Genomic DNA, 24,795 nt, shown 5'->3' on the forward strand with positions numbered 1-24,795 from the left:
TGCTGACTTCTGGTCAGGGTCAATCATCAATCACAGAATCATTAAGGTTGGAAAATACACCCAAGGTCATCAAGTCCAACTCTCAGCCCCATAAAATGATGTCTAATACAGTGCTGCAGTGGGAATCTGATATTCCCATTATCCTTCACGTCTGCTGGAGCTGCAGCCCAGGCTGATGGATCTGCAGCTGGGCATCCAGGCTCTCACTTTCTCACAGCTTTATGGATATTTTCTCATTTTTCTTTAAAATCCTTCTTTGCACTAACCTGAAAGAATGGTCTCTCCTACAGCAGAACAGGAAGGGTGTTGGCCAGGTCAGACCAGGACAGGCAGGGAGGGATATCACCTGTGCCTGGTGAGTCAGGAATTTCCCAGAATCGCAGAGGATGGTCCAGAGAGCCCCAAGGAAGCACAGCCCTGAGTCACTGACTGCACAATCTATCCCAGCCCCGAGGATCCCCTCCTTAGGGATGATTGTGTGCATTCAGGGCTGGTTCCAGAGGAGCAGGAGGCTCCTCAGGCTGCACACACAGGGATGGGGCAGGTTCTGCAACACCTCCCCCTGCGTGGTCCTCGTTTGGTCAAAGGTTGGACTCGGTGGTCTGGGAGGTCTTTTCCAACCTCAGTGTTTCTGTGAGTCTGGGATTTCAAAATTGGGTGAGATCAAACCCTGAGCAGAACCAAAGCCCTCAAGCCACACCAGAGATGTTCCCCAGGCAGGTGAGGTCAGAGGGATGGGCAGGGCACCAGGGGACAGATTTTAGGCAGGTTTTAGACAAAGAGCACCCAACACCAGCAGCAGATGATGTTCATCCCCTTTTCCTCCCGTTCATTTCCCTTTCCCTCAGTGCTTGGAAGCTGCTGTCTGTGACTGAAGGGAATAACCAGACCTCCTGAGCTTTGGAAATTGTTCAGAAATTGTTCAGAATTTGTTTTTTTCTGGTGTCAGGCTGTCTGCCAACCCTGAGTCAGAGCATGGCCGAAGGGAGGGGCTGTCTGGGGCAGGCCCCTGAGTGCAGTTGATCACTTGGCTGTTAATTAGTGCTCAGTGCTGAATCCTCCCTAATATCCTTCATCCTGCTGGCTGTCACCACAATTGTGACACCAGGATTGCTGTGGTGATAAAGCAGGTGAGGGACAGAGGGGGGACAGGCTGGGACACTCCATATCATTGATCTTGGTTTTGTGCCAAATATTGTGCTCAGAAGCAGGAGCAGGCAGGGACCTGGCACCTCCCACAGCACCTGAGTCAGGTACTTCCACTCCTGGGGGCTACCCAGAGAACTGATGACAGGATTGTAATTAGTGTTGGCCAGGTATGAATTAATCTGATAACTTCACAGGTTGAAACACCTGATGGATCTTAGGAGGGATCTGTTTTTATGGAAGATCTCTACAGTTCCTCTCCCCACAGGAGCTGTGGAGTTTTGGGGACTCGTGGCTGTTCTGAGGGTGGTGATCACTGATGGAAGCAGGGGAAGCAGCAGTGCTGGGTGGCACAGGCAGCACCAGGAGCACAGGCAGCTTTTAGGAACATTTTTCTGTATTTCCAGGATGTTTCCCACAGGAACTGGAAAAAGGAAGCAGCCACTTCCTTCTGAAGTTTGATTCTGCTCCCCTTGAGCCATTGCAATTTGCCCTACACATTGCCATAGTTTTGCACCCAATTTCCAGTGGTTCTTTCCCCTCCCAGTCCACACAAATAATCACATGTACATTTATCTCTTCATGGCAGCCTTTCTGGTGAATTTGCCTCCTTGCGACATTGTCATTTCCCCACAGCCCAAAATTCTGTATATTTTCCAGCAGCTCTATTTATTCCAAGATAGTTTTCTGTCAATCTCTATGCTGCGTTAGTATTTTTCCAAACATCTGATTAAGTTTGCAATAAAGTTTGGAATGTGAAAGAGAATCAAAAGAGGCCAATATAATTTTCAGCAGCACACGCACAGAGCCCCCAGCTGGTACTGGTGCCCTTCACAGTTCCTCACAGGAAGCCACCAAAATACTCTATTTATTTTGACATGAGCTTACAGTAGAAAGAAGAAATGAAACAGAAATAAACTTGATAGGCGTGGTGATGGGAGCTGGGATGGGGCGTGGTGATGCACCCCAAACTGCAAATCAGCCTGCACAGGGTTCATCAGCCCTTCAGCAAAGGGACAGGGACGTGTGGCTGACACACAAAGGTCACATTTGCTCACGGCGAGTTGATATAAAAATATTCCAATTAAGACAATTAGAAAACAACATGAATAATTAGGCTTAAATCTGGATCCATCTGGGCTTGTGTAAACACAAAAATGAATTAGTGCCTGGTGTGGCAGTGGACATGCTGCTCCAAAAGCTGGACCCTGCTTTGTCCAGTAAAATCCTGACTTTACAAAGATTTAGGCACTGGAGGTAGAACAACAGGTCTCTGCTCAAATTTGCCCTCCTGGAAGTCCCCATCCCAGATTCCCCATAACTCTCCTGACCCCACAGCACAGCGTTTGTGGTTTCTGGGCTCTCTGCAGAGCTGTCCCCTGCTCTGCCTGGGCCTCAGTTCTGTGTCCAGAATGGCACTGAATGAGAGCTGGACCAAACCTGAGCCCTGTGAGCAACTCCCTGCACCGGGAATTTCAGAACAAACGATTCCTTCCCACTCTTCCCTCTCCCCTCTGGGTGCTCTGAGGCAGTCAAACCCCGCAGAGAGCAGAGAGCAGGTGCAGCCCCCAAGCCTCCTGCTGAAGCTGCCACGTAAAAGAGAGAAAACTTTTCATTTGACTTGCCATTTTCACCCTTCCTGTTTTCTTTCTTCACCAGCAAAGCCAGCATCCAAAACCTCCCAAGGAGTCAGCGCTGAACAAGAAGCACAACTGGGAAAAGTCTCGCAGCTCCTTTCAGATAAAGAAGAAAATCCCTGCCCGTGTCTGTTGTGGGAGGAGCTGGCTTCAGGCTGAGGTCTGGTCCTGGCAGGACAACCCTCCATTCCCAGACCTGAGACAGACTTTTGGGCCATCCAGCAAATCTCCCAAAATTGATTTCACAGCTCTGCCATTCCTCCAACACTAATTACTAATAGAGACTAATTATCAGAACAGTGTGATCGCAGGCGTGGAGCTTTATCCTGTCGGAGTGGTTCCAATTACAGTGGCACCAGCAGGAGCTGCTTTGCCATGAGTCATGCAGGAAATCCCAGGATGGGAGTTCTCAGTCTGGGTGTCCCTGAGTGAAAAACACGGTTTGGTCCCTATCCCTCCAGGAAATCTGGGCCAGCAGCAACTGGAAATCAAATTTCCTAGGAGGTTACACTGTCAGCAGAGGCAGCTGGAAGAGTGAAGGGCTGGACAATGCCAGGGACACCTCCCACTGTCCCAGGCTGCTCCAAGCCCCAATGTCCAGCCTGGCCTTGGGCACTGCCAGGGATGCAGGGGCAGCCCCAGCTGCTCTGGGCACCCTGTGCCAGGGCCTGCCCACCCTCCCAGGGGGGAATTTCTTCCTAATACCTGATCTACATCTGCTCTCCTTCATCTCAAAGCCGTTCCACTTGTCCATGTCCTTTGGAAAAGTCCCTCTCCAGCTCTCTGGAGCCCCTTTAGGCACGGGAAGGTGCTGTGATATCTCCCTAGAGCCTTCTATTCCCCAGGCTGGATCAACACTGAGCTGCTGAGACGCTGAGCTGGGACTGAGGGCGGCCCAAGGCAGCTCCTGCTGCTGTCCCAGGCACACACAGACCTGTGACGCACAGACAGCGACCTCCAGGGCCCCAAAGCACAGCAATCCATGGATAACGGGCATCTGGAGTGTTCCTGTGCACTCAGGCTGTGGAGCTATGGACCATCCAGACCTGTCTATTAAGAGATTCCCTCGGTTCAGTGCTGATGGCATCTCCTGCACCGTGGTGTCACACACTGGAACCACTGGAAGGCCAGGTGTCCATCAAGGACAGTCCCACAGCAAGCCGAGCCATGCCAGCAACCTTCTCCTCAGCTCAGCTGAGCTAACAGACTGCAGAAAATACATTAGAACTCCCCAATAATAACAATAATAATAATAATAATAACAACAATAATAACAACAGCAATAATAATAATAATAATAAATTAATCCACTTTGATTAACAATAAAGGGCTTTTCCTTAATTCTTAGTAACTCCTAAATAATTTCCAACCATTTTGGCCTTGATTTCAATTCCTGGTGTATGAAAGAAAAAAAAAATCAATTCCAGCTTAAAGCTTGTTAAAGTATTATTCTATCTGCAGATGTGATTAGAACGAAATGCATGAGGCTGGGTTTAATGGTCTTGCTCTCATAACATCACTGGTTAATTAGAATCCCTTGGGGTCATGGCTGTGCTCATCCTTCACTCCCACCAGGAGACACCTCCCCAGTGTCTCACACCTCAAACTGCCACCCAACTCTACTCCTTTGGGACTGATACTGTCCCAAAAATGTTGATTTTTTCAAAAGATGCATTTCAGGCTTGGCAGAGCGACGGTTGTACTGAAATCTGAGTTTTCAGAGTGATGCTCCTTGTTCTTCATGGGGCACAGAACACTGGGAAAGGATGAGGCGTTGCCAACAGGGAACATGCACCCCTCGAAACCCGGAGCTGTTTGTGAGGCCAACAGGAGGCAGGGTGGGACCCCTGCGTGTGACCAGGGGGCAGAGCCCGAGCAGCCCCTGCCCATCCCAATCCCACAGGCGGAGAAGGGCTGGGCAGAGCCCTGCAGGGAGTTCTCCAGCTCCCCTGCCCAGGGGTTCCTGTTCTCCTGGAACAATGCCACGGATTCCATGCTCTGTCTGACTCTCTCTGTGCCCTGAGAGGCTCTGAGCTCAAATACCCCACTGATGGTTCCTCACATCCCTCTTGGGGAAGAGGGATAACTCTGTCCTGCCCTTCCTGCTGTAAGATGGGGAAGTCTGTCGAGGGGGTGACAAGATCAGATTTTGGTAGTAGCTAAATACATCCCATAGGTCTGAGAGGGTCTTTGAAAGCCCCTTGGACTAACTCAGAGTTACCTGGACTATTTATACAAAGACAGCTTGAGTGGAATCAGGTTCCTTGGCTTGCAGGAGAACCAGGCTCCCACAGGGACCTCAGAGTGCCAAGGCAGCCCCGAGGGCAGGGCCAGAGCTCCTGCACACGGGACGGGACGTTCAGCACCTCAGACAGAACCACACAGAGAGACCAGCACAGGGCAGAGACCTCCCCGGGCTGCCCAGGACGAAAAGCTGCAGAGGTGGCTCAAACCATCATTCTCCTTGGGAGGCAAAGGCGAAGGACACTCATTTATAGAGAAAACAGCATCGTGTGAGCTGAAAATGAGGTTGAAAATGAGGTTGTTTGTGGGGTTCTGTCCCTGTCTGGGTTCAGACACTGCTCTCCAAACAGCAGCTTTTAAATGAAGGTCTCTGCTCTCTGGTGTGGGTGGAACCACACACCGCTGTCCAAGGCACTAAGGTGGGAAGCAGTCGGATCATTTGGGACCAAAACAAGGTTTTACTCACGTCCTCCTCCTGCTACCAAACACAGGAGTCAAGCTCACCTCAGCTTCCTCCAAGTTTCCTATAAGAAATATTAAACTTTGATAAAATTTACATCTAAATAAGAGTCCCCTCTGAAGGAAGAAGACTGATGCTGATGTGTGGAGCTGAAATAAGATTGACATTTGGAGGACGTGAAATCTTTTGGGAAGCCCTAAAATATCCCCTAAGTAGGTCAGCTCAGTGACCTGGATCTGTACTTTTAATACAGGAGTAGCCTACATTTGCTCCCACTGTTTGCTGAGGAACGAAGGTTTTTTGGGCTGTGGGTTTATTTTTAGTAGTTAAATGTGACCTTTGTAGGAGATCCTATAATAAGAACAACGACAGAGCTGGCCAGGGGTGAGTCACACCACACGCTTTGATTTAGAGCTGATAAACACACATCATTTACTCCCTGGTCATTTCTGGGAGAAACTTTGGTACAGGCAATTTTCACTGGAGAAATCAAGTCAATACTCTCAAATAGGGATTCCTTGATGGCAAAAAATATCCCTTGTCTTACAGGGTAATTAGTCATCATTTCCATCAGTGGAGAAGAGATTCTTTAGGATCGAAAATGAAAGAAGAAACCTGGGCAAGGCCAGAGGTTTCCCACTGCCTTGCCAAGCCTAGCTCAGATTTCAGCTATCCAGGAGTTTTTCCAATCAATCCTATAATAAACTCCCTTGTTTCTCCACTTTCCCCATTCTAAAACAGTCCAGACAAAGAAGTACAGAAAGGGTTGAGCTTCCTTCCTCCTTTGGGGTGTTCCTTACCCTGAGCAAACCCGCCTGGATCAACACTCCAAACCACACAACCCGGCCATGGGAGAAACTGCAGCCTGGGCTGGGAAAAGAAAGCTTTTATTCCTGTTTAACCACATCAATAATCCCCAGACTTCCCTGGGAATAAATCTGAGTTACCGTACACATCACCCTGCTGATCTAAATCCATGTGGGGTTCATGGAAAATCAATATTTGTGTGAATATTCTTCAGGCGAGGGATGGAATTAGTCACAAGATATTAAGTAAAAGATACGTGAAGCGATAAACAGAGTGGCTTCCCAAAGGACATTTTCTCTTCAGGCCCTCAGAGAAGATCTCGCTGGCCCATGTTAAACATTCCAGCTCAGCCAGGGAGGCAGGAAAGTTGCAGGGACCACAGAGCTCTGGATCTGGCCTGGATCTCCAACTCCTCCAGTCCATAAAATCCCTGCTGCACAGGGCTGCGAGCAGCACATTTCACCCTCATTCATGGAACCATGGAATGGTTTGGGTTGGAAGGGCCCTCAGAGTTCATCCACTCCCTGCCCTGAGGCTGCTAATCCAACCTCCAGGGAGACCTTTCACTGCACCATCCAAAATTCACTGCAGCTGCCATGGAAGACACAGCTCCCACCTCCTCTGCTCTGGAGAAGCAATCTGGCACTGGTTGTCCCTTTCCTAGGCCACAAGTAAATGCCTTGAAGTGGGATTGGATCCATCAGAACTGGTTATTTCCTTGGATGACTCTGCTAGCAGGTCTGGCAAGTTTGTGGCAGACCACACTGCACGTCACCTCCACGCTGTTTTCTGTGCTATCCAAGGACTTTGCCATTTCCCCCTCTTTTCCTGCTTTTCCACCAGCTCCAAGAATCTGCCCTCTTTTCCTGTCTGTTCTTTGACAGCCAGCTGGTGGCTGCCAGAGAGATGATGAGTTTTAGGTAAGGAGCACACAAAAATAATCCCTCCTTCAATGTGTTCCCACAGCACAGACCTGAAACGTGCTTGAAACCTCTCCCTGTGCCAGGGGCAGCACCCAGGGAACGGCTGGAGCTGTGTCAGGGCAGGTTTAGGTTGGAGATCAGGGAAAGGTTCTTCCCCCAGAGGGTGCTGGGCACTGCCCAGGCTCCCCAGGGAATGGGCACGGCTGTGGCTGCCCCTGGATCCCTGGCAGTGCCCAAGGCCAGGCTGGACATTGGGGCTTGGAGCAGCCTGGGACAGTGGGAGGTGGCCCTGCCATGGCAGGGGTGGGACTGGATGGGCTTTAAGGTCCCCTCCAACCCAAACCAGTCTGGGATTCTGTGATTATGACAGCAGAGAGGGAGCACCAGTGCCCCGTGCAGCCAGGGAAGGATGGGATTTGTCTCCACAGGACAATTCAGATTTTGGGGGCAGCGAGTCCCACCCAAGTGACAGGAGGCAAGGGTTTGGGAAGGAAACATCACGCAGGGTCAAGTCCTCTGATGCCTCTGGCTACATCACCAGAAAGGATCCAGAACGCCCTCAGCCTTGCTCTGTTCCAGCATGACTCCACTTTGTCCTCTTCTCCATAACAGCTTTTTAATGGTCCATCAATTATCTGGAAAATCTCACCCTTGCAAGCTTTGACTTGGAGGAAAAATGCTGATGTATTGATGTTTGTTAATAGAACACATCAGATGAGTAAATCAGTCTGTTAAAGGGATATTAAATGGGAGAATGGTTTCCCTCATACTTTAAATGAATAGAAAAGTCTTTAAATGTCAATAACATTATGCAAACATCTTGGGAGTTGACTTAAAAAATGGATTTATTTGTGTATTTGATAGAAATCTATCCTAAGGTAATACAACCAAAACATGAGCTTACATCTGGCTTCACTTTTTCATTTATCCATGGAAAGACTGACAAAACAGGACCCAAAAGGGGTGATAAGGTGTTTCTTCTTTCCCCTCCCTGCCAGGCTTTTTTGGTTTGCCCTCAGACTGCTTTTATCTTCAGTGTCCCAGAAAAGCAGAGCAATGTCAGAACACAGACTCGGTCCCAGGTAAACAAAGGCAGCCAGGAGCCTGACTCACTTCTGGCTACGATGTGCAAGGTTTGTATTTATGCTGGCAAGTCCAGGAGGAGCAGTCCTGCTGGTTCCAGTGGCACTCAGGGCATCTCAGCGTGAACTGTACCCAGCATGGTGAGCAGGGTCTGGCCACGCTCTGCTGCAGCACAGGCGGCTGTGGTGCCCTTAGGGCTTTATTGGAGCTAAAGGCCAAAAGAGGAAAACTTTTGCTCTAACAAACATCTTTCCCTAAGGTGGACTGGGAGTGGACATCTGGGGTGATGCTGCCCCTCTGCCCAGCCCTGGAGGCACCTCTGGAGTGCCCAGCTCTGGCTCCTCAGCCCAGCAGGGCCAGGGAGCTCCTGGAGCGGGGCCGGCGGAGGCTGCGCAGCTGAGGAAGGGCCTGGAGCAGCTCCGTGCCCAGCACAGGCTGAGGGAGCCGGGGCTGCTCAGCCTCGAGAGGAGCCCCAGCTGAGAGGGGCCCTCAGCCCTGGGTGTCCCTGGCTGCAGGGAGGGCTCAGGGCAGGGCCCGGGCTCTGCTCCGGGGCCCGGCAGCGGCACCAGAGCCATGGGCAGGGCCTGAGCCCGGCAATTGCCCTGCACAGGAGGCAGAAGTGCTGCCCTGGGCAGTGCCCAGCCCTGAGCAGAGCCCAGAGAGGCTGTGGGGTCTCCTCGCTGGGGATATTGCAGAGCTGTGGGCACACACTGCTGTGCCCTGGGCTCTGGGATGGCCCTGCTGGAGCGGGGAGCGGCACCAGATGGGACTCACTGAGGTCCCTTCCAGCCTGACCCATCCTGGGACTCTGGGATCTGTAGCACACCCTATAATCTCAAAATATAACTTAATTTCAGATCCTTCCTAATAAGCAAATTTTGTCCTGAATTATACTTCCATGTCTTTGTGTTTGAGAAATCATGGAATAACACCGTGGCTTCAAGTTGAGCCCAAGGTGAGGCACGATCCACCTCACCAGGAACTGCCTCTGCCAGGGTCTGCTCTTGTTCTTGGGCCCTCCTAGACCCAACCTCTTGTGAGGACAACTTGGGCTTCATCCCTGTCTTTTGTCATCTAAAAGTGAGGTGTCTCAAGGCGGTTTCTGGATCCCTCCCACCATCCAAGGAAAAAGAGAGGCATCTCCAGAGTACCCGGAAAGCCTTGGAGTGTGGTGCATCACCTCCTGGAGGTGCCCAGCTCCTGATCAAAGCAGAGGTGGCTGAAATCTTGGATCCTGCCATTGGGATGACAACTTCAGCCTTGAGCTGGAGCCAGAATTTCTTCACATATGTGGGAAATTATTCATTTCTTATCTCATTTCTTAATGAAATGCTGTGACCTTTGGGTAGGTGACATGAAGTCAGCACAGACTTTGATTCCATGCAGTGGAGAGGCCACAAAGGAGTTGTGACAGTGTCTAAGGATCCAAATGTGTTTGATTGCTGCATTCCTGGGGCTCAGCACAAATCTCTGTGTGAAAATTAGGAGACAAATTATATCTCTCTGCTGCATCTCCACGACAAACAGAATTTGTGCATTGATTTCACCTTGATTTTGTTTGATTCAAGAGTTTCAGGTAAATGGGATCTGTTTATTTAAGTAAATTATAAGTTTTTGGGAATGAGCTCAGTTTAAGAGGTATCTAAATTTAGCTGTAGTAAATTATTCTTTTATTCTCTATTAGAAGTAAATACTTCTAATAATGCCCCAATAGAAACAATTTTCTTCTGTATTCCCCAAACTCCAAGATAACTTCTTCAGGAGCTCTTTGGACGGCCAATTTCTCCTGGAGTTAAGGTTGTGACAGCCTCATAAGTGTGTTGATCACTATCACAACTACTGATTAATCTTGGAAGTGGTGAGCAATTCCAGCAGTAAACAGCAAAGCTCTCCAGTAATCTGCTGACTGTTACCCTGCTGCAGTGGTTGGGAAAGTCCCCTCGGAAACTAAAGCTGGATTTCAAAGCCACGCCATTCACTGAGGCAAATGTGACTTTCAGCTGGTTGGACTCAAGCTCTGGAGCTGCTGATAGGAAGGAAACCTAATTAATGGGGAGTTAAAGAGAGTGATAACAGTTGAAGTGGGATTAGTGGTGTGGGCTTTCACCCTTAGTTCTCTGTGGGCGTCCTGGAGAAATAATCCATTATTGGAGCAAAAGACAGGATCCGGCATTCCATTTCATTTGAATGATACAGTTTGGAGTCTGCCCTAAAGAAATATCTGAAGGAATAGCTGCCAAAACTCCTGGGAAAATGAGTGTCCAGTGATACTGAGCATCGCAGGAGCTCAAAGTATTCAGGACGTTCTCAGCTCCCAAATGACAAGGTGTTTTCTCCCAGAGAGGTGGCTGGGAATCTTTTAATTGCAACGAGGGGGAATAAAAATGTTATGGAGTCGTAAAGCTTGCAGCTCCAGATGGAGCAGCTGGCACAGCAGGGACAGGGACATCAGGCACAGCTGCCACTCCCCAGCGTCCTGTGTGTTCAGAACCAGACCCGGGGACGTGAGGCACCAGCCCTGCACGTACAGTCCTTGAAGGACCTACAGTGCCTGAGCTCATTTTAACTCCCCTCGCACCCAGGATGGACACTGGGCTCTGCACTAGACAATTCCATGACTTTTTTTAGCGATTGTGGCATTACAGAAGGATTTTATAAACCCATCAACCCTTCAAAACCAATGTCCGGCAGAGGGCACATCCCAGAACCAGCCCTTGCTGTGACCATATGGTCGCAGGAGGGAAATGACTGAAAATGCTGCACTCAAACCTTTCTGAAAGCCCAGTGCCTGTGCTCATTCTGGGAAGGAAGGGCAGGAGGGAAAGAATTAAACCCATTCCACTGCTCCTTGTCCAAGTTCTGATGGGAGAAGGGATGTGGCAAGGAGTGAGCAGAGGGCTGGTGATCTGCCTGGCTCCAGAGACCTTCACACGTCCTTGGAGTACACAAAGGAACTCTCCTGATTATTCTGGATAAATCTAAATAAATCAATACCAAGCAGCACACAATGACCCCGGGCTGTGCCAGGAGGAAGATTAGCAGGAGTCACTGGGAACAGCCTCATCTTTGCTCTTTGCTCTTGACAAATCTCTGACAGCAGGCACCAGGTCCTGCCTGTGCCTCGAGGGGAGGGGACTGAGAGGAGGATCTGCCTGTGGCTAAACCTTCTGCCAAGGCAATGAGAGGAAATATCAGCTCATTTTCCTCAGCCGTGCCCCTGTCTGGGAGCTGAACATTTGTTTTGCTCATAGGCAGCACCGTGCCATGGCTCCCAGGCCTCACTCCCACTGCTGGGCTTTATTGGCTGTACCCACCCACTGACACCGGGACATCCTTCCCTTCCCTTCCCTTATCCTGAATTTCGAACGAGCCGCGCTCAGGGGGCTCTTTGGGCTCCTGTGCGACGCTGCAGCTGCTGCCTCCCCCAGGAGGCTGGGGACAGCCTGTGTGACACTTCCACAGCAGCTCCTGTCACTGCAGAACTGCCCTTTCCCTTCTCCCGAGCACAGTTTTGGTTCCACTGGACACCACTGCCAGGAGACCCTCCCATCCTGCTGGCTGGGCAGCAAATCCCTCATTTCTCTTTCCCTGCTGTCTCTTTTCCCAGCTGGGAGCTCAGCCCCACGCAGCAGCGGGATGCAGGAGAGAATTGGAAGGGTAAAAGTGAGAAAACTTGTGGAGAAAGACAGTTAATGAAAGAAATAAAATAATAAATTGTAATGAAAAGGAAAATCATGAAGAGAGGGAAATAAAACCCAAATGAAAGCAGTTGCTCATCACCAACCAACAGATGCCCAGCCAGCCCTGAGCAGAGCCTCCTCTCCAACTCCTCCTTAGTTTTGTTCCTGAACACGACCTCATATTGCCAAGCATTGGAAGGGGCTGCCCAGGACAGGGTTGGAGTCACCACCTCTGGAAGTGTCCAAAAAAATGTGTGGATGTGGCACTTGGGGGCACGGCTCAGTGGTGAACACAGTGGTGGGGCTGGGTTGGACTTGATGATCCTAAAGGTCTTTTCCAACCTTAACATTTGCATGATTCCATGGGGTCTGGGGTCAGTGGGGGTCAGCTGGGACAGCTGGGACAGCTCCTTGTCCTTCCAGCCTGGTCCCTTGGCCGTGTCCACCCTGCTCAGCAGGGACTGACCCCTCCCAGTGACCAGCACTGCTCCAGGACAGATCAACCCCAGCCTGGGGCAGCTCCTGGGGACAGCAGCTCCACCCCAGCCCCAACAGCACCCACCAACCTCCTGAGACACTCGGCCCTGTGCCCAGGTGCCATTTGGGAACAAAAGGCTTCAGGGCTTGAGACACACCCGGAGGGATCTGCGCGGATCCTCCCGCTGCAGCATCAGCACATGGAATTACAGGTACCAGGAGAAATAAATTGCCTGAAGCCAGGGCCTTGCCAGGGCTGCTTCCTATCACTCTTTCGGATTTTGTGTATCAGGAGCTCGCAACTCTCACCCATTCAGTGTGAACCTAATGCATGAGGGACAATCTCTTTTCTTCCAGATACAACCTCTTCCATCCAGCAGAGGTGGCAGGACAGATTTTCCTTTCAAACTAGTCCAAACCTCATGAAAAATCCATGGAAAAAGAATGAAATCACCACAGAATGATAGCCAATGGCTAGGAATCAAGTCCTTGCCCAAGAAGACAGAGCCAGTGCACAGTGCCTGACTGACTACGTGCCATAAACCCACAGCACTACATAAAAATAATAATAAAAAAATAATAAAAATAATAATAAAAATAACAATAAAAATAATAATAATAAAATAATAATAGTAATAAAAATAATACCAACATCCTCTGCCTGCATTATTCTGTGTCAGCTGTTACACACACTGACGAGGACTTCCAGTTGTATAAATACGTGTTCTCTACTAAGTATATTATTTGTAGGTTCTCTAATAAATCAATGTTTTATGCAAGCAGAACCCTCAATGTTAGCAAAAAGTGCGCTCTCATCCCCAGCAGCTCCCAAAACCCTGCAATGCAGCCTTTTATTATTTCTGTAAAAGGAAAAAAGGAAATCAATAGATTCCTCGTGCGTAATCCTCAGCGAGATTAGCACTTTGTCAACCTCGGGTGTAATCTCCTGGAAAGCAAAAAGGAGAAGGGTAAGAGGGTGAGGGGGAGGGAGAAAAAGGAAAGAAGTCACAGGGAAGCCACAAAGTGGGGATTTGTTGGGGATGTTCCCTGTGATTCTTGAAAAGAATATTTCGAAGGTGACTCTGGTCTGCTCCCCTTGGTGCCCAGAAATCCTGGAGATGCCTCAGGCAGCTGTTGGAATATTTAGATTGTCACTGGAGGAGAAACCTCCCAGTTGAGCAGTAAAGCAGCAGAGTTCCCTGTTTTAAAAAGGGATTTAGGACCTAAAGGCTAAAGTCAGCCCAGGCTGGGTAGTGCTAAGCATCGTTGCCTCATGCCATGGTCGAGGGTGGCCAGTCCTGGATGGGGGCCTGGAGATCTCCGTGGGGACCTGCCAGGAGCCACAGGGATGGCATTCCAGGTGAAAAATCCACAAGCAGTGTGCAAGCTGTGAGTAATGGACCAAGGGAAGGACAGGGAGGGACAGGAATGCACCAAACTCTGTGTGAGGGGCAGAATTTGTCATGTTGTGTCGTGTCAGCTGTTCCCCACCCCTCTGCAATCACCCCAGGGTTAAATTCACATGGGAGCTGCACCAAGAGGCAACCCCAAATGTGAGAAAAAGGGAGAAATAATATGAAAGGATCAAAGATGTGGACAGAAAACGAGCGGAGAAGGTTGGAATCACAACAAACAACTCATTGGGAATCATCACTCAATTCAGGCCAGAATTAAAGAATGCTGCAAAATAATTGGGGCAGGAGAGAAGGGTGGGGACAATGCTCCACGGAAAGAGCTGGAATCACTGGCAGAGGGAGGAGCAGAGCCCATGGATGGCACCACTGGCATCTCGCACAGCTCAGCAGTGGCAGCAGCAGCTCCTCAAGTGCAGGTGCCCAGAGCAGCGGCTCTGCTGCCGAGGAAGTTCCCCCTCCCAAACTGCGGTTCCTGGAAAGCACGGGAAGTGCAGGAGCAGAGCTCCGAGCCGGAGTTTAAACAAACAATCCAGCAGCTGCTGCTGTTCAGCTGCTGAGATCCTCGAGAGGGGCCGCTGCCTTTTAGCCCTGTCTTCCTGATAAAACCATCCCTGGCTCGTGCTCAGCTCCACCTGACAGCACAGAGCCAGGAGTTTTATCACAATTCCCTCTTTCCATGCATAATTTATTGAGAAAAATGTAAATGAACCTTCAGTTTTTCCTTGCAGTTCCTCTCACACGAGCTTCCTTTCACTTACTGCTGTGGAAATGGCCTCCCAATAAAGCCAAGTAATCTCTTTGTGAATAAATAGATATTGCCAGTAACTCTCCAATCTCTGGGGCTGATTTTCATGCAGTTCCCATTTCACCTGACAAATGTAAGGCTTGATGTAAAACAGTCAGGGAGAACTGAGGGTGCTTCATGAAGAATTTGCATTCTGTAGACCTTCCCAAGTTACCCCTGAGGAGCTGCAGTGAGCAGATAACGAATACTGCCAGGTAATCATCCATCCAAGCCTAAAACTTCTTTCCAAAAGTTACTACAGCCCATTAATAATATTTAATAAGCGTGACTTTTATTGTTGGATGGAACTCATTTGTTCCACGTAATAATGGAAAAATGGGTGTGCTGGTTTTGCTTCCGGTGCCTCTGTGCTGAAGCTGGAGCTGAAGGTTTAACACACTCCACGGAGTGCTGATGCCACAGAAATGAGGCTCCACTTGAGACCTGAATTGCTAAAGAGATGAGCTCCTTTCTCTTCAGTGGCTGTGCAGAAGAATAAGCTCCTCACTGTTAGACAGCCTAGTGGATGAGTAAATTCTCTTGTAATTTTTGCTCCAGATCTGTGGAATTCCCCAGACCAACAAACGTTATTTATTGAGCTCCTGACGCCAGGGTTCTGGACTCCTTACATAAAACTAGCAATAAAATCTTCAAAAATCTCATTAAAAGATTAGCCTGCTATCACCAGCAGCTGGGGCATTGCAGAGGAGTGTGCTGAGCTCCCAGTGTGAGGAGGTAGAGGAAAACCTGGGCAAAATTCCGCTCTCAGCACATTCCATCAACAAATGCTGCACAGCTGGGACGAGGCTCCGAAGGGATGCACATCACCAGGTATTGGCTATCTAGAAACCAGGAGCTGATGTTCTCCTTACAGCCTCCCCCAGCTGCCACTTCTGATTAGATGAATGTCCCGTTTTTTATCTCCTCACTGAAGGGGGCACCTTGGCTCCTGATTCAGCCTCGGCTGAATTTGGGCACATTGGGCAAATTGCTGCAGTTCAGTGATGATCAGGCAGGTCCTGATCCCCGAGTCCTGCACAGCTCTGGCTACAGCAGCTGCGTTTGGTGTTAGTTCTGGCCTTGTCTTGAAAGCCTCCAGAGATGGAGGAACTTCCCGGTCACGTTAGGTTTATTTATTTATTATATTAATTAATTAATTAATTAATGTATTTATTATATAGAGGCCATTCCAGTACCTAAAGGGGCCAGAGAGGAGCTTTTAACAAGGGCCTGGAGAGACAGGACAAGGGGGAACGGCCTTAAGCTGGAGGAGGGCAGGGCTGGATGGGATATTGGGAAGGAATTCCTCCCTGGGAGGGTGGGCAGGCCCTGGCACAGGGTGCCCAGAGCAGCTGGGGCTGCCCCTGGATCCCTGGCAGTGCCCAAGGCCAGGCTGGGCATTGGGGCTTGGAGCAGCTTGGGACAGTGGGAGGTGTCCCTGCCCATGGCAGGGGTGGCACTGGATGAGCTTTAAGATCCTCCCAACCCAGTCAATTTTGGGATTCTGTGGTGCTTTCCTGAGCTGAGCTGGTTTTTCTCTGTCTGCCTGGGCTCAGCTATCAAAGAAACTCTTTATTAGATCTGTCATCTCAGCTCAGCTCACCTGATAAGTGTGTGCTCTATATTCAGTATTTTCAGTGCTGTCTGAATCCCTGATTTCTTTGTGGAATAAAAGCAAATTTTCTCAAATCAAGGAATTATTCAACTCTTATGTTCACAATTTTCTCTTCCTTCATGGCTGATTGGTTGAAATTCAGAGCAGAGCTGTGCTGTCTCATTGGGGTTGTTTGCACACATCTCCTGATGCACCACTTCAAAACCACAAATGAAACAATGAAGTTTTTGTCAGCACTGGGGTACCTCGAGTTCAGCAGTGAATGTTGATGTCTGTTCAAACACTGTTCCTTGTTTAGTTTCCTGTCCAATACTCAAAACCAAATTCTTAAAACCACTTTCCTATGGCTTCAGCTGATAAAAGGCAGGTAAAAAGAACACCTGGAAAACTGAGGAGAAGCGTTGTCATGAGTACAGCTGAAGAATTTTAATTCAACAGTTCAAATAAATACCTGCAGGCACTTTGCTGTTGCCTGTCATTGCTCCCTGAGCTCAGTGCCAGCCTGCCTTTCATCCCCCTGCTCTGCAAAGGACTGGAATTTCTCCTGGGAGGTGTGGTCCCACTTTCCAAACGAAGTTAAAGTTAGCTTGGACAACTTTTGAGGCTTATGTAAGGGAAGAACTTTGTTGTCTTTTCCTCGTTCTTAGCTCCTGCAGGACAAAAACCGTATCAACACCAGGATTCCAGCAGCATCCGTGTTATTGGTAGGATAAAGCACTGTTTTGGTAGGAATCTCAAACTCCTCAGATGATCCCCAAATCTTTGGGATACAAGATTCACACAGAAATGAGCACTGGGCATTGCAGCGTGTCCTGGGTTTTTATGGGATCGTGGCAAAGTCCCCGTGAGTCCCCTCAGTGACCACTGGGACACAGTGAGGCTGCAGCAGATGGGGGGAATTATCAGAGGATTTTATGAAAAGAGACATGAAAGGGGATATTGGTGTGCCAGGTGGCTTTGTCCAGAGGAGAGGATACCAAACGCCTTAAAATAAGTTTTACAAGATAACCTTATCTCGAGATAACCTTGTCTTGAGATAACCTCGAAGGGATCTCCTCAAACTTCTCCTTTGTGGACCAGTGGCGAGCTCCCCAATTTAACCTCTCATTGTAGCTGCTCCTGGGTCATTTCCTGCCATGCCAAAAAAACACCCAGCAGAAGGAAAGCACAAAGTGACCCTCAGTTTCAGCAGGTTTAGCTAAAATCCTCCTTAATTCTCATGCTGGGCCTGAAGCCCCAGTGGACAAAACTCCAAAGGTTCTTAAAACACTTGGTGGGAAGGAGGTTAAGGTTTTAAGGTGCTAATAAATGTGGGATCGCTCCTGGCAAAATGGTGTTGTTTGTCTCCTCTACTCCAGCTGACACTGGCACTTCAAGTCAGGAAGTTGATGGATTAAAGTCAAGAAATGCTCTTTTTTCATCCCGAGCACCATAACTTGCCTGTGGCTCAAACATTTTACTTACCCACCCTCTCTGCCCTCAGACAAAACCGACCCCAGCTCACCACGGAGCCACATTCATAGCACAGAAACTTGAGCCCCTCTGGGCCACATCATCAAATTAATCTGCATTCAGATGAGGGCTGGACCTTGAAAGGTCGAAGCAAACAGCTGCTGATGTGACTGAACATCTGGCTCAGGTCCCTCATGTTCGAGGAACGCCCCCAGCTCACTCAGAGCTGTGCTGGCACCAGTCCCTGTGGGATCCCCAGCACATCACCAAGACCTTCGAGACCAAAGGCACCATTTTCCCCTCCTGAAGGTGGCTGTGGCTCCAGGACTGTGACTCATGTCTGCAAATTCCACATAAACAGCCCTTAGGTCACCGTGTCCCTGTGCCCTCACTGCAGCCTGAGGGTGACATCCACACCCAGCTCAACATCCCCCAAAGGACAGGGCTGCTCTTCTGCCCTGCCACACCTCTGTCCCCTCAAATGAGCGAGTTATAGCCAGAGAAAACTCACTCTGTTCCTGTGGACTCAGCAAGGCTCATCCTGACTCAAGATTCCCGTGGTTCTGCAGCCTGGCTGATGGAAAATATCTCAGGAGACAAAGGACCTGCCAGTCTCTGGGAAATGGCAGATCCTGGCTTGTTCTCTGGGTTACAGAAGGGAAGATGAGAGAGCAAAAATGCAGCTGTGTGTTAAACTAGGCAGGGAAATAGAGAATTTTAATGATTTTCTTGTCCTCGTTGTTGCTTTGCAGTCCCAAAAACATCACTCTCCATTTTATCCCCTCTGCATAAACCTCTCCTCTCTCCATCACTCACATTCCTTTGCATCCCTAAATCACAGACCTACAGAATCACACAAGGTTTGGGTGGGGAGGGACCTTAAAGCTCATCCAGTTCCACCCCTGCCATGGGCAGGGACACCTCCCACTAGCCCGGGGTGCTCCAAGCCCCAATGTCCAGCCTGATCCTCTAAACCAGTTGAACGTTGTAGTATGAACTGTTTTCCACTGCAAAAATTACTTTCATTGAAATCTTCATTAAAAAATGCCAAGACTGACTAAGATTATGTGTTTTTAACGTGGGCTAGAGGGGTATTTTGGTGTGTCACATTTGTGGGAAAAGGAAAAAGTGACCTTTGGGCAGCTCAAAGATCCACATTAAACAACCTGGAGTTAAGGAAGGGGGGACCTATTGCTGATGAGAAGGGGGAAATGACCCCCTAAACATGGAAAGGAGCAGCTGAATCCTGGACTCCCTGGCATCAGCTCAGGTGAGAACCAATGAGGAGAGAGAAAGAACAAACTTTAGGAGATAACAGACCACTGCACTTAACTTTGGGGCTTTCTAATTGGTGAGAGAAATAAGTTCAAGTCTATCATTAATATCTGGAGAAAATAACTTGATGAACAACACCGTGGGTGGCAATCCTGTCAAAGTTTTGATCAACGTCGATCAAAACCAATTTGTTGAGAAGAAGCAGCCAGTGTGGGTTTAGGAGGAGGAACACACCGAGCCATCGGTTGAAATGATGCCAGAAAAATGAAAAACCATCTTTTAGAGACGCCAAGGGCCACTCAGCCCAGCACTGAGAGCCCTCTTCCCGTGGCTCCGAGGACTGGCTTGTGCCACTCCCTGCAGTGCCAGCAAACCGGGCTGGGATAAAGGTTCCTGCTGTGGAAAGGGAGCAGGAGTCCCATGGTAATGCTTAAATTGCTCAGTGCCCTCGGGCTAGACCACATCACTCAGAATCCATTCGGTTGGAAAAGATTCCCAAGCCCATCGAGGCCAAGCTGTGCCTGATGCCTGCCTTGTGCCCAGCCCAGAGCACTCAGTGCCACCTCCAGGAATTCCTTGGACACCTCCCCGGGCAGCCCCTGCCAAGGCCTGAGCTCCCTTTCCATGGGGAAATTCCTGCTGCTGTCCACCCTGAGCCTGCCCTGGCCCAGCCTGAGGCCGTTCCCTCTCCTCCTGTCCCTGGTCCCTGGGAGCAGAGCCATCACTGGTGGCACCTTCCAAAGCCCTTTCTGGCCAGAGATGGGTGCAGGACCCCACAATGGAGGCAGAGCTGTGGAGCAAAGGGTGCTGCTGGCCCAGCCCGCGGCAGGAAATGTCACCCAGATGGCTCCAGACTGGTGTGGGATTCCAGCAGGGAAGTGAGCCTTCCCAGAAACAGCTTTTCCTCAAAAAAACGTGGATGTCTTCAAACTGATGCTGCTCGTGGGAATGTACCAGTGTCAACACATTCCCAACCGGGAAACACTCTTGGCACCTCCATGGAATCTCTAGCCAGAAGTCAGAGCGAAGCTGAGAGCTGGGACTTGAACTTGTGGTGAGGACATTGGCCCTCTGTGGGGACATGGAGGTCAGTCCTGCAGGCTCCACTCCTGCTGCCCCATCCCGGCAATTTGAAGGAAATCACAAACCCAGCTCAGCCTCAGCCCCTTTTGTGTCCGAAGTGAGAACAGCCCTTGCCAGCTCATTCAGAGGCTGAGGTTGAGGAGCTCAAGACGGGTCCATTGGGGAAAATTGTTCCACGTTGTGAATTTACATTTCTCTCCATTCGCAATGCCAGCTTCCCTTCATTCCAGTTTAGTATTCCAGATTTATGCAACCAAATTTCTTTGATCTTAACCAGCTCACAAAAGCTTTCAAGATGCTTCGCCTTTGGAGCCTTTGAGGGGGAGTTGCAGCAGACAAGTTTGGGGGATGGATGTGCATCTTTGAGCAGCTGTGACCGCAGGGTCCCTCACTGCAGTGGCTGCTGGGCCACTCCTGCTCCTCTGAAGGAGATCTCTGTCACTGGGCTGTGCTCCCTGCGGGGACCACAAACTGCTCAAACAAAGCTGCAACATCTGAGGATTGCTCACCACAGGAAGAGGCATTTTTTCAAGGAGGAGCCGTGTGTGTTTAATGAAAACCCCTGAAGAGATCTGGGGTCATTCCACAGAATGAGCGAGTTCAAACCCGGGAATAAAGGGATTAATTCACCGAGGAGGAAGTCAGAGCCTTTCACAGCGAGAGAGGGACCCTGCATCACCCCTGGAATGCTAATTACACTGGGATAGCTAACTTGTCAAAACACTGGGGGCAGACAGATTTTCAAAGCCAAGAGTTGGCCAAGGTCAAACATCTCGAGCCAGGTACTTTGCCCAGAAGCTGCAGAGGAAATACAGCTCTATAAATACGGTTATGGGAGTGTGAGGCAGGTGTTTGCACACAAGTTGCACAGCCATGGGGATTGTCCCTGTACTGGTGGTGCCTCGGGTGCCCTGTGGCTGCACTGGAATTAACCCTGCCTGTCCTGATGGATGTGGATGGGAATCCATGTCTGAGATCTGCTCTGGTGCTGTGGAAGAAAAAGGAAAAGATGCAAAATATGACTGATGAATTCATTTATTCTGAGTCATACTCCACTGTCACCTGTCCAGTGGGGTCAGCCAGCACCAGGCTGCGATCACAGACCAACAGCCAAGGTTAGGGTGATGTAGGGAGGAATCTGAGCTCTCACATCTGCATCCTTCAAGGAGTGTCCAGCTCAAGAGCAGCTTTACTGCTCAGCCTGGGTCTCACCTGCGCTGCTTTACATGGCCCAGGGGGCTGGGTGTGCTCTGGTCAATGTTTCACCCTCTCAGATTTATGTCCTTTGAACCATCTAAAAGGGTTTTGCTTACATCCTCTCAGCTCAAGGACATTTCCTACCAGGTCCTTGCAGGGAATTTAAAGCCACAGGTCATGGTAGCTGCAGGGCAAATGTGAGCATCCAAAAAAATTACAGCAACATCAAGGAAACTCTGAATATTTCATGACTTTCTATGAGCTGAACAATGGAAAAGGGCAAACTGGACCTCACACCTACACACCAGTGTGGTTAGGGAAGGCATGACCTGCTGTGACACAGGATTGCTATTTTCTAAATATTTATTAATATGGGCTGGAGGAGAAATTGGAACAGAAGAGGTGTGAACCTGTCCTCACTACAGGATCTGTCCCAGACATTGCGTAATTTGGTTTCATAACAGACTCAATAACAAGTGTGGGGAAGAATAATCGCAAGTCATGTGGGAAGGGTGCAAAAATGTAAAAAAATAAATAAAATATCCATGTTGATGGTAATAGCAATGACAATGTACAGCAGGAGCCACGAAGCTGAGGGTGCCTGGGAGTCCCAGGTATGCTCGTGGGGGCTACAAACCCTGTGCTCCAGCCCCTCTAACTTCATGGTCGTGAGGATTGGATGATTTCTGCTGTTTGGGGGACCTTTTGCAGCCTGGCACTGAAGCAGATGCTTCAACACAATCCAGTGTTGTCTGGAGTAAATCCTACTGTTAACAGAGAGCCTTGATTTTGCCAGACCACCTCCCTAGATCACGACCAATTAATTTGGTGGAAAGCCCATTCATTTGCAAAATTAGCGGCTAAGGCACCTCAACAGAAAAATAAGAATGTGGGCAATGAACTAAACAAAATGCAGAGCATTCTGCAAACCAACAATCAAGGGATTCTGGAGCCTACTTTGCTGTAAAAAAGCACTTTATCAGTCAGGATATGCTTTAGCAATAATGACACTCTATGAAGCTCATAATACATTCCCAATTCAGACCATCCTGGCCAGCAGAGAGCCAGAGTATTCTACAGCTCAGTGAGATTAGAATCCCAGGAATAGGAGGTGCTGAACATTCATTCAGCTCCATCTCCCACTCCTGACTGTGATCTCTGCTCAGATTCTTGAAGTCTACTTTTAATTAATATGAGTTGTTGCTTAATATTCAGCCTGAAATTTCGTTGTGCCTCCCTCTTTCCTTTTTGGAGGCAGCTGAATATTCACTGCCTAATGAATTTGCATTAATCCAGGAGAAGTTTTTCTCATGAAATGAGGCTGGATGAGGGCTGGCATCATAAAGTCACCCCAAGACAGAGTGGCAGTGAGTGGAGCTGTCTCAGGAACGTGAGTGTCCTTTATTTTCTTTCTCCAGCAGCCCCAGAGCTCTTAGACCCTCCCAAATCTCTCTCCCATGGCAAATAGATTGTGACAATCTCTACCAGAAGGGGAAGGAAGGAGGCTGGAAAGGTTTCCATAGTGACCAGTCCATCACCAGAGTCCGTGGTGGAGGTGAAATCCCTGAGTTTCCACCACTGTGGATGTCCTGTGGTTATTCATGTTCAGGTAGCTCCAGTGCTGGGTGTCAGGGGGGACACTGAGGTGAAAAATCAAAGAACCTCACCCTGGAGTTCACTTCCACCTCCACAGAAAGGAAAGATGCTCAGTGAAACCAGAACCTCTGAGAAGATTCATATTTTGGTGTGCAGGGAATGAGGGATGAGGGACACAGGAGGTGCTGGGACATGGTCTAAGCCAAGCCCCCTCTGAGAGGAGGAAAAGTCTGAGTCAGGACTGCCTGGAAAGGGTCGTGGCAGCAAACAGGAACATCTTTTTCTTCAGGAAAGGTGATCATGTAGGATTTCCATTCTCTGAAATCACTGGACCTGATTCCAACAGGGCTCCCTCCAGCTTGGCTTCCTGTCCAAACTGGGGCCAGGAACAGCTGAGGAACCCCACGGTGGATAATTATCAAATAAAGTGCCGGAGGAAAATGTTCTCTTGGAGCTGCATCAATTATGGGGAGTTGGCTTGAGCTCTGAGAGATAACACAGCATGACCCAGAAACGCCTCCCATGTGTGTCAGGTGCAGCTTACATAAGCTTCCCAAGGTAGTTTGTAAACAAAAAAAAAAAAAAAATAATGGACACACAACATGTGTGGGAAGCACGGGTATCCCATGGAATGGGAGCTGCGGGACAGCGGAGGTCACTCAGGTTCCCCTAATTGCCAGTTTGATCCCAGAGTGCACTTGCAGGAGCTGGGATGGGAATGACGTTTCCTTTCTCCGTCCTGACTCTTCCTGCTCCCCGTTACCCCACTTTAGGTGGTTTGCATGGGAATTGTTCACAGAATAATCTCCTGGGAAGCTTTTCTCTTGTCTGTGCTGATAAAAACGCACCATCTGCGAGTGTTGTGATGAGTCAGTGAGGGAGAATGGGCTCAGATGGGGCCAGCACAGCTCCACCTGGGAATGTGCTACTCCAGGAGTGGGAACGAGCTCCGTCTGCGTGCAACGCTGGCATTTGCAGCAGGAAGTGATAACAGGCTGCATTGACAGCCCTCCTCACGAAACATGATTTGCTATTCCTCCTGCTTCTGTAAACCTGGCTTACTGCTACCCCTGGGTCAATAAAGCTGCGTGTTTACCTCAGTGCCTGTCAATATTTGTGCCATCCTAGCGCGGCTCGGGGTCAATAACCGCGGGCGCCTGGGCAGCACAAAGCTCCGGGTCTGGAGTCCGGGAAGCCGCGCAGGATGGATCTGTGAGGCACAGACTCTGCGGGAGGCTGAGCAGTGCAACGCAGGGAACAGCGAGCTCTGCTTGGCAAATCCTCCTCCTCACAGCATCACACCATCAGCAGGGGTGGGAAAGACCTCCAAGATGATCAAGTCTGATCTTTGATCAATGCTCCCGTGCCCACCGAGCCATATCATGCACGATATCATCAACCGCGTCTGCCTGGGATTTGAACACTTCCAAGGATGGGGACTCCACCCCCGGCAGTTGTGCCAATATTCACCCATTCTTTCGGGAAAGAAAATTTTCTTTCTATCCAACCTGAACCTCTCCTGGTGCAACCTGAGGCCATTTCCCACTTGTTACCTGGGGGAAGACCCCAAATCCCCCCTGGCTGCACCCTCCTGTTGCAGCAGAGAGCAAGAAGGCCCCTCCTGAGTATTTTCTCCTCTTTGTGTATTGATTGTACAAGTTTTATGATTATTTTACATTATTGCCTTTAGTTCTAAGTTCACATCCTGTCTGAGCTTGGAGTTTGAGTTGTTTCAGGCAGAGAGCAGCACACAGGGACATCTTTGTGTCTCCTCAGAAGAGGAGAGGCTTCAGGAAAGGTGGACCCCGGGATCTGAAGCCACTGGAGCTGATTCCAACAGGACTCCCTGCAGGGAGCAGGGGAGGGAGATGAGGGGGGAGGCTCACAGCTGCTCCTTGCACCGGGACAGTGGCTGGATTCC

At 49.5% G+C, this 24,795-nt stretch overlaps 1 protein-coding gene across 2 annotated transcripts in view; it reads right to left on the reverse strand.

Moving 5' to 3' along the window:
* Positions 1–24,795, reverse strand: part of SHISA6 (shisa family member 6) — a 184,390-nt gene that overhangs the window by 54,310 nt on the left and 105,285 nt on the right. The window lies entirely within an intron of this gene.

This window comes from Corvus moneduloides, chromosome 19 (genome assembly GCF_009650955.1).
Source record: "Corvus moneduloides isolate bCorMon1 chromosome 19, bCorMon1.pri, whole genome shotgun sequence".
Lineage (NCBI taxonomy): Eukaryota > Metazoa > Chordata > Aves > Passeriformes > Corvidae > Corvus > Corvus moneduloides.